Source organism: Sinohyriopsis cumingii, chromosome 8 (genome assembly GCF_028554795.1).
Source record: "Sinohyriopsis cumingii isolate HCF-2022 chromosome 8, ASM2855479v2, whole genome shotgun sequence".
Taxonomy (NCBI): domain Eukaryota; kingdom Metazoa; phylum Mollusca; class Bivalvia; order Unionida; family Unionidae; genus Sinohyriopsis; species Sinohyriopsis cumingii.
In genome coordinates, this window is record NC_142968.1 from 13,342,960 (window position 1) to 13,353,772 (window position 10,813).

At 34.8% G+C, this 10,813-nt stretch overlaps 1 protein-coding gene across 1 annotated transcript in view; it reads right to left on the reverse strand.

Annotated features, from left to right (window-relative positions):
• LOC149793002 (uncharacterized) overlaps window positions 1-6,002 on the reverse strand; it is a 30,989-nt gene extending 24,987 nt beyond the window's left edge. The window contains exon 1 of the mRNA XM_089966868.1: window positions 5,851-6,002. The gene's annotated coding sequence lies outside the window, so the exon portion shown is untranslated. The remainder of the gene's footprint in view (window positions 1-5,850) is intronic.
• Between the last annotated feature and the right edge of the window lie 4,811 nt (window positions 6,003-10,813).

Here is a 10,813-nt window from a genome sequence, read left to right on the forward strand (position 1 = left end):
GACATGTACTGATGTGCAGCTGAACAGTTGTCACTATCTTCATGGATGTGGTGAATTTGTCAGCGACCTGTTGGGCTGGCTGAGAAGGATTTTGTTTAAAATATGTCACAAGAGGACTATTTAAATCCAAGATTTTCTGTGCAAAAGGCAGTCAAAAGTGTGGGAGGAGACGTTTAACCAGTCCATCTGGAGTGTAGACCCTTTCTTCGAAATCTTGTCAGCCTGATAGATTCCTCTTTTTCATCTTCTTTTTGTTGCTGTCAATTGTCATGGAAAACCAGAAAACCAATATCTCAATATCTCCCACCTCTGACAGTGTTTGTAATGTGACAAGATACAGCAGCTGGTTGTCATATTGTGATGCTTATGGACAGTATGAAGTGTTTTCCTTCCAAGAGAACACTGAAAAAACAGAAATTCCGAAATACTGTCTTCCTTTCCTTTATTTCTCTCTTCTGTCTTTCTTGTTCATGCAAGTACTTAATCTTCTAAATATATACTTTTCTTTTGAAAGTCATTCTTTATTTCCCTGTCAACCCTTGTATACACAGTGTGTAGCAAATGTTATTTTCTGGACACTTCAATATACTATTTACTTTGGGAGATAATTAGTTTTGCAGGTAGTCAGCAATCCTATAAAGTCTTAAAAGTGATCAGTTTTAAAACACACCAAAATATTTACAGTGTCAGTTTTACCATGAACAAAATGTTTCAATGGAACTATTTTTCTTGTTCCTGGACATCCCCTGACCCTGGTGTTCAAATGTATAAATACATTATTTTACTGTCTTCAGTAAAACATAAGGTCATGCTATTTTTATAAATTTATGATTTTTATGCATAGGGAATGATGCTTTTACCCCCCCCCCCCCCTTTGCAAAAAAAGTAATGGTTCTGACAACACAAAATAGCTTTATTGTGTACATCAGCATTAATTCATTGGACAATCAGCCATTCAGATGAGTGAGTATTTGGGAATAGGGTTGTCTGGTTTTCTCCTTTGTCTCAGTAGTATTTGTATGAGCAAATACCATACCATCTTCGCTAGCCAAGGTTTCGATGTGATAACCCTATCTACACCTTGGCATATCAAGCACATGATTCTGTGCTTCTGGTCTGTGAATTTCATTGGATGTGGCAGCAAGCCAACGCATCCAATCAAAATTAAGTTGCTCAAATCTGAACACTGTGACTACATGACCAAGACAAGGGAAGCACACAAGTTGAATGGACTGATAAATAAGCAATTTTCCAGTGCACAAATACCTTTCTCTCAAATAGATCTGTAATAACTTCCCTCTAGTACATAGTCATACTTTCGATGCTAAACTTCCAAAGGATCCGTGTTAGGTCAAGTGCCCCCATTATTTTTGACTGATGTACAATGCTCCATGCTATTGGATACCTGGCATTACATACTAATGGAAGCAACTCATGAAATCAAATAGATGTCGCAAGGACAAAGCACCAGTATATATGTTCGATTCACCAAGGTGCAGATAGGGTTATCATACTGGAACCTTGGCTTGCAAAGATGATACCATCCCTGTCAACATCTGCAATCATAGTCCTTTCCAACATACTGATTCTGCTTACAAATGCTTCAATTTGAGAGTTAAGGGATACATACATAAATTTCATCAAGAAATTCATGAGCTTATCAAAAACAAAATCACTAAAATTAACTTTGCATAAGCTTAAGAAGACTGATGACTATGGTATGTACAGACTGCAAAAAAAATGAGAATTAAATATTTGATTCTTAAACAAGAACCAAGTAAATTTTTTTGCAAACCATGACCTTTTTAACAAAAATGCAGCACAATGGATTTTGAGGCATGGACACTGAGAAGCACTATTCTCATCTACAACATTTTAGGAGTCATTACTCCAATTTGTCAATGTTTACAACTCCTTCACAACTTTATCAAAAGTAAAAAATACACTAAATTCATTCCTACTGTCAATATTTTGTTTCAATATGCTTTTCACACTGGCCATGAGACTTCTCATTGATCTAGCTGAGGTTATTTAAGCTGGCAACTGTGCTGAAAATATATAAATAAATTTTACCTTAGCTTAAAATCACAACTATCCATATAATTCAGGACTTTTAGAGCTCCCAGCAGTTTCACATTTGGAACTAGTCCATTGGTATTTCTTCACTGATTCTGTTATGTATATTTGATTTAATTTATATTTGATTTAATTTAATTGTTTCCTTGTTAGTTTTAAATTATTTTTTTTCCATTACATGCTATTGTAATGTAACTTTATTTACAGGATTAGACATTTTCCAGAAACTAGTTTTTTCATAAACACTTAATAATAGAAACTTTGTAGCAAATGCCTACTTAGTTCCTGACCTTGATTCATAAATCAGTGAGTTGAAGTAAACTACTTTTTTTTATTCTTTCCCAAAGTAAAAATCATTGGTTTTAGTAGAGGCCATACTGGGAGTATGTGATGTTGGGCATATAAAAAGTTTCTATGTTGTTCTAGAAAATCATGTGATCTTCATACAGGAATCTGTTTTGCATCTTAAATTAGTGTATAACTGTTTCCTATCGAGAATTTAGTTAGTTGGGCTATAAACAATTAACACTTAAAGGTGTTTTGTTGTGAATAGTTTGAGTTGAAATTCTATTTGATGGAATTATTAATTCTTTTTCCTAGAAATATTTAAGTGCTCATAAAGAATTCTTGGACAGACATTTATTGAAATTTTATTTGGAATTCAAATTTGGAATATTATTTTCTGTGGTTCAACATGGAACTGTTGACACATCAGGATAACACTGACCACAGCATACATCATCGTCCTCCAGCTTGGATTTTTTATCAGGATTCTAACTCAGATTCATTTAGGACTTTTTATTTCTAAGACTTCTAATTTTTAATTCTTGGATCATTCTGAGATTTGATTCATAAATCTTAAGTTGTTTTTGTCATTTTTACCTTGCTTTTCTGGGGAAATAAATTATTTGTTAAATTTTACAAAGCTTGTTGTCTTCACTCTTTTCTTGTTACTGATTTTTTTAAAGAGCCTAAAACATGACAATTCTAACTTGAAGAAAAATAATACTGTATCCTACAAAGAATTTTCTACTGTTGCAATTTTAAATTAATGTTGTTAGTACACAAGTCAAAAATAAGAGCTTGCCAGTAGCATCTTGTGGGTTGGTGGTTCTTTCTGGGGTTATCCCAGGATCTTCCTCCACCACTTATACTGGCTGCCATGTATAGCCTATCTTGTGCTGAAAAATGGCATTAAACCCTATAACAACAACAAAAATGTTTCTAGCATCTGTATACATAAGGCAACGATAACAGATAGTTCTTTGTTGAGTAATCTGACCCATGTGCAAGCAAGTATAGTGCTTATGGCGAGTTTTGTTTGAAAACATGCTCCATATCACAAAGAACTTCACCCACCTTTTATCTGTCTTAATGGTCCTGTAGCACATCAGACACCACTTAGTGTAAATCACAGGATGCAAATGAAAGAATGGAAATAGATTCAAGCATTCAATATGTCTGTAGGGCAGGAATTGCCATATAACAGTAGACAAAGTTATTAAAGTATGAAATTCAGTGCTTGCCTGACTTGTTTAAAACTTGAAAAAAAAAGCACCTGATTTGAACTAGAGCCTTGGAAAATTGTAATTTTTTTACTTAAAAAATGAATAGTATATGAACTTGGGCTATGGGTTTTGATCAGCCCACGTATGTGGAATATCTGCCTAGTATTTACAGTTTTAGAACTCCAACACTGGTATTCTTCAAAACTCATTTATCTCAAAGTGGAAATATTTAGGGACAAAAACGGTGAAGTTACAGATGGCTTTACTGTACTATATATGCTGCATTAGTAGATTTGTCAAACATGTGATACCATCTTGATTATCTCTACACCAGATTCCTACCCAGAACAGTTCATACTGTGCCAGAATTTTTTTTTCCTATTGATATTCCATCTGTGCTGATATTCAAAGTAGCATATTTTATTCCAAGTCATAATCCTACATTTTGTACATTTGTCCGCAATATCTACAAAAAACAGCATGGATTTAAAACTGCACTTGCTATCAATGACCATATCTTTCCAAGTAAAATAAGTCTGTGTGGAATAAGTATTCAATGGTGTGAAGGGATTCAATAATTCCCAGCCAGATTAGTTCCATGTAAATTCTTTCAGAGGCTGGCAGTGGGGTATGATAGTGCCTACAAAAATTAAATTACATTCCCTGAAAATCACATGCCTTCCAACAGAACATCACAAATCCTGAAAACAGCAAATGCATGTATTTGGCTGTAAGTGTAAAATGTTGATAATAACTTTATCGCATTCTATGTTAGAGAACTCAAGTTCAATCATGCTAACCCCTAAATAGAAAGCTGATAAATATTTAATATTACCATACGTTATGATAATCCATAATGCTCCTTTATCTTGATAATAGAATGCAGTGATTTAACATGCAACACGAGAGAAATATGGCAGTAGAATTAAAACATAACCCTACAACTGAAGCAGAAATAACTAAGAGATACAATACTCAGATGCTTCAGATATTTGCAAATACAGACCTGATGTGAAATTAGAAATCTGAGTATAAACAGCACATTATTAAATGACGTATTATGTTTAATCTTTCAATAGACGTAACACCACCATTTTTGTTATGGTATTATTATCTTTATTATAATTATTATTATGAGGACCATAAGCTTATCAGAATATAGACACATGATATTGTATTGGATATAATTTTAAAACTGAACCCCAAGTTAATTTTATTAAAGTATATGTGTTATTTAGCACTAGGAATGCACAGGGTAAAGATATATTCTACAAAAATTAACTACAACATTAACATACTCACACCAATATGTATAGACAAAAATAAAATATTTAAATTTTACACAAAGGTTAATGAGCTGCTTTAAAAATATTTAATTACTAAATTGCCAATGCAAGATAAACAGTCTTATAGTACTTCATTTCATTATATATAACAACCTAATTATTATGCATGCAATCAGGTTTTGTTTCCTTAATTGCATATTTCAACTTCTCAATATACCTGAGAAATAATTCAAAATATCATATTTTAAACACATATAAATGCTACATTTAAATCCTGGACAGAGCTTAATATTTCAAATATTCTGAACCCTGTCCATCTAAAGACCCAAAGACACCTCAAGAATACCCAAAAATACAGCATGACTATTCCAAAACACCCTCAGCTACCCATGATACATGTATACAATTAAATACAATCAAATAAAAAAAAAGTTTTATGTGACACTAATAGTAAAATTCTGCACTGTATAATTGTCAACAAAGATATGTCGAGTTTTTATTCCTTGTTGGTAACCGCAAAGGGAAAGAAATCTTCTGCTCTTAATACAAGCCCGGCATGTCAGCCCGATATTGGTCCGAATCGGCCTGTAATTGGACCCAATCAACTTGGTCCGAATCAGCCCATTATCACTATCTGTAACGCATTCAAAGAAATAATAAAACAATTACACATATTTAACAATATTCCACAAATCTGTCAATTATATCGGTTTTTACTTTACCTCTGATGTGGCCATTCTGTGCCAAATTTTTTATAGTGCACACCCGCCAGTTTGGCCATCGTTTATTCTAATCTAAGCGTTTTGTGGAAATATACGGTATTAACATTCTGTTGCTACAAATGATCTGACAGTTACAGGTCAATTGAGGTCAGCTCCAGGATCCACACTCAGTTGTAACTCTATATGCGTGAGAAACCAATGAGTGTGTATTTTGTTTTAATCAGTTGTAATATAGACATTAAAGTAGTAAGACCAAACCTTTGTTTTGGGTTATTCAGCAAAACATAACAGCTGTGTTCTTTACAATTTCTAAATGTGCAAATAGTATCTCCCATAATTCAGCGACACGCACCAATCGAATAAAAATATAGGTTGTTTTTAACATTGCAGTTTACAACTATCCCGATTTATTTGCTAGCAATCATCGTTGTCATGTGGATGCTTTGAATACTGCATTATCATTATCTCCGGCAACTTGAACGAGCACCGTCAATGGATCTACGTGACGATATGATTACGCTTAGTACCACAATATAAGACGTAAACACAGATATGATGGCGTCAATACTCAGGTAAAATAGATGAGGCACAAACTAAACAGACAAATTTTCAAAAGAAACAATAAAACACGAATGAAAAAAGTTTTTACACAAAATAAATGGTATTTAAATTAAATAAAAATGTTTCATATAAAGATTCCCATATGGATCAGGCGGGCCGAAGTTTCACATCTGGTGGCTGACGAGGAAAATCGCCGCTGTATTGCAGCTAGTGTTGTCGCAGAGGTTGCTACACATGCTCGTCAAGGTGTCCAAGTCCCAGAGTATAAGTCGTGCAAGAGCTCTCGAAGTTTCTAGGATTATCGGGCTCTCATCTCAAAAGAATGTAAGTCAAACAGTGACACTGTGAAGCTTCTTTCGAAACATGCGTTCGGAAATCATATCAACATTGCTGCACGAGGACACCCGTCCCGACCTAACACCCCAAGACACCCCAATACTACCCCAAGACTGTCCCAAAACACTCACACCTACCCAGTATACATATATACAATTAAATAAAGTCAACTAAAAAGTAAAATTGCATAATAATGCATTGCATAATTATTGTTTAACATCAGTAGAGTTTTTACTCGCAGCAGAAAGGGTGAACAGACCTTTTGCAAGGACGTTATTTTTGAAAAAATAAAACTTCATACGAAAACGAAAAATTATTAAAAAAATAAGGTCAATAACGCCAAACCGAAGCCTCTAACTTACCGAGAGTTTCTCTAATTGGGTTAGTTTCTTTTGTTGTTACTTTATCTTTGTCGTTTGTGTTGTTCTAAATTTGTATGCGCGTTTTGTTTACCCGCCGGTCATTTTATTGAGGTCGCACCCTCTCTGCTGCTATAAATATATGAGTAATATAACAGTCTCTCAGCCAAATATTTTATCAAGACCTATACGATATCGCGATCGAGGATCATGTAAATTTATTGTTTTAAATCCGTGTGGAGTAGATAGTGCTTTTGAAAAGAAGTTTTTGAACTTAAACAAGTGCATATCCCCACGGCGCCATGTCTGATGAATATTTCGCAGAGTATGTGTATCAACACCATTAAAAACAACTAAAATATTGCAATTATCTCTGATGACTGTAGGTATTTGTGTATATCGCTGAGTAACATAAATCACATCAGTATTTTTTATGCCTGCCCCGAGAAAACATCCGAGCTGGATTTGATTGTTTGTCCAGCATTACTTCGTCATATACTACTAAATTATTAATAAATCCATCGAGGTCATCTACAGATGGGACTTCCTCAATATCGGTGATAAAATTAATAATATCATCACCATCTTCGTCCAACAATTTTACATTTTCATTAAAATCATTAAGTACATCGTAACATATCTGATCATCAACTGACGGAGCCACTAAATATAACTTATCCCATTTGATCCATCTCATTATCAAATTAAGTAATAATTGCGTTTTACCAGACCCAGATGGACCTATTATTGTCATTCTGATGGAATTAGGTAATGCTGAAATATGTTTTACTGGCTCTTGTTTTCGTATCGCTGAGAAATCAATGACATCCATGTTGTACAAATATAATAAATAATATGAATTTATATTGTGTTCGATGTAGAGCATCCACCCCCACGAGTGGATTAACAACATTATTAACAAAAAATAAAGAGCATGCACTTACAGGTAAATGTGTAAAATGTGGTACAACAAATATAAATTTATTTCTAATAATAAAATGATGATGTCGCTACTCATTACGAAAATTACTATGGGCTAAATACCCAGGGGAAAAACATCTTCCTGGATATAACTATTTTTTCCCGTGGAACTCGACTTGATATCCGACTTGACGAGTGAGATCAGCCAAGACCTGGAGAGTATCTAAATGCGATTGATCAAGCATGTCACGTTCATGATGTAGCTTATAAAAGTCAAGATCTGCAACAACGACATATTGCAGATGTGAAATTGATTCATTCGTTAAATTCCAGAATCATTAGCTAATTGGTTGGTAAGGTCTGCGATGAAAGGTAAACTAGTATTAGGAGCCGGTAATTAATCATCCGATTATTAAAATAATGGAATCGATTTATTATAGCCCAAGAAGATATCGGAGGGTAGAACAGCGATTAGTGGACACACTGATGCAGTAAATATTGCACGTTCTGTTGCTGCAAAAATGGTTAGCACGATAGGAAATATAGCGGGGCCCCGAGCGGCCATGTGGTCTAAAGTGCTCATCGTCACAGATCACTGCCATCTCACCTCTGTCTGCGTGGGTTCGAGTCTTGGGATCGACCAATGTGGTTATGTGAGAAAGCCTGCCGGCAGCTTCTCCTGGGTCGGTGGTTCTTTCCGGGGTTTTCCCGGGTTTTTCCTCCACCATTAATACTGGCCGCCATGTATAGCCTATCTTGCGCTGAAAAATGGCGTTAAATCCTATAACAACAACAACAACAACAATAGGCAATATGGCAAATTTCTCTACCACCACCTAAAAAACTGCCGTATGCACATTTTGATGTCAGAACTCCTAATGAAGTTCATCAAGCAGATATTTTATTTTTTGCCACATGATACTATTAAAATTGGAAGACGTCAATCACGCACATACAAATACGTGTTGACTGTTGTTGACAAGTTGGTATAAGGAAGCAGAACTACTATCAACTAAAACAGCAACTGAAGTATTTTCTGCTTTATTACAGATTGATCCGGGCAAGGAATTTTCTGGTGCAGTATCATCTCTGATGATAAAACATAACGTCAAAATTAGAGGAGGACATACAGCAATTCATCGTGATCAGGTAATTGTTTAACGATTTAATCGAACACTTGCTAAGCGGTTATTTGGATATCAATATGCAAAGGAAATAATCCAGAAAGATATGAGATCTCGCAAATGGGTTGTTAGATTTCAGCAGCGCGGGAAGGGGGCGAACAGACCATTTTACAGAACCCTTTTTCCGTCAAAATAATGCTTCTAGGCCACCAATAAACGCCTAAAAAAATCCGCAGATTGGTATCACTTGTGATCAGAAAACCCCGCCTTTGCTGCTCTTTTAAACTTTCTTATCTAGACCGATTCGATAGCGTGATCACGCAAAGCAGGGACATTGAGATTTTACATATAAATTTATACTCAGAGTTACACCCCTTAAATCAAGTAAATGACCGTGCTGGTCAACAAATTTAAAATTTATTCACGACACCAGTGGATTATGACATCGTAAATAGATCGGATTGAATGATTCTTGTACTATTAAATATCCAGGTGGTATATGTGGCTCAAAACTATAAAGAATGTATCCCTGTTGAGCTTGATTTGACTCTGTCAGATTTGCCTGATAACTACATTCAATTGCATCATATACAAGAGTGACCGCGATCGTCGAGGTTATATATAAGATTGACGGCCATCGCTAGCGGCGCTGTTGTCATTGTGTAGAATATTATCCTGCTGTGGATTTTTTTCTTCCATATATCAAGTATTTTAGGGAAATGACCATCAAATAAAATCACTGCCAACTTTATGTGACACATCTAAGCCATATTTAGGAAATGTTAAATTTGGAAAATCTGCTTCTCTTATTGAATATATGTTGTAAATTGTTGCCTTTCTTCTTTAGCTGCTTTTTCTGTTACTGATAATTTAGCACTTCTTTGAATTATCTCAGCACGAAACATAATTTGGTTAAGTATTTCTAATTGCTTAATAAAATCGCTTTTAAAATCTACATAATGCTCGTATTTATTACCACGTAATCCTATGTAACAAGTAACTATTTTTGCTAAATGACCCGCGTGTTTTTCATATTCAATGTCAATAAGTTTAAACGTTTTATTATGAAAAACTTCTGTAAAAAAGTCTGTATCTGTAGAAGGCTCATAATAATGACATTTAGAATCGGGACTAATTACACCACCACCTGGAAACATTTTTGTTATTTTGAAAGGCAGTTCTTTTTCGTAACTCATGGTAACTCCATGATATGAACGATTTATTGGTGCAAAATCAGCCCACGCTGGTTCAGGTATCAGTAGTTAAGTGGGGCACTAGAGCCTCAATGGGAATTAGCATTACAGAGACCCCTGGGCAAATATAGCCTCAATGGAAATTTAACATGGAGAAAAATCGTGGGCCACTCTAGCCTCAAGGGGAATTTAACATGGGAAAAAGTCTTGGGCCACTATAGCCTCAAGGGAATTGAACATGAGATTTTTTTTAAAAATTTTTTTTAAATTTAAATTTAAATTTAAAAAAGGGGTAGGCAATGGAAAGGCTATCTCTTTTCGAGAAATATGGCTGGCCCTGAAAAGGGCCTTTGGGTTTTCTTCTTCTTCTTCTGCTTCCAATTTCTTCTTTTTCTCCACCAAGTTCTTATTTTATCTCCTACACTCTTTCTCTTCTTCTCTTTCTTTTTTTTCTCCTGCTCTTCTTTCTTCTTCTCTTCCTCCTCTTCTTTCTTTCTCTTCTCATTTTCTTCTTCTTTTTCAATTTTTTCGTTCCATTTGCTTATTCTTATTCTTTCCTCTTCATCCTCCTTCTCCTCCTTTATCTCTTTCATGACACCACTAATCTTGTCCTTTACCTTTTTTAAGTTATTAATTTCCATCTTTACACGATGGGGACTATAGGAATAATGGTCTTCAACGAGTCTTATTAACATCTGTTCCATCATTCCTAAGTTGTCTAAAACGT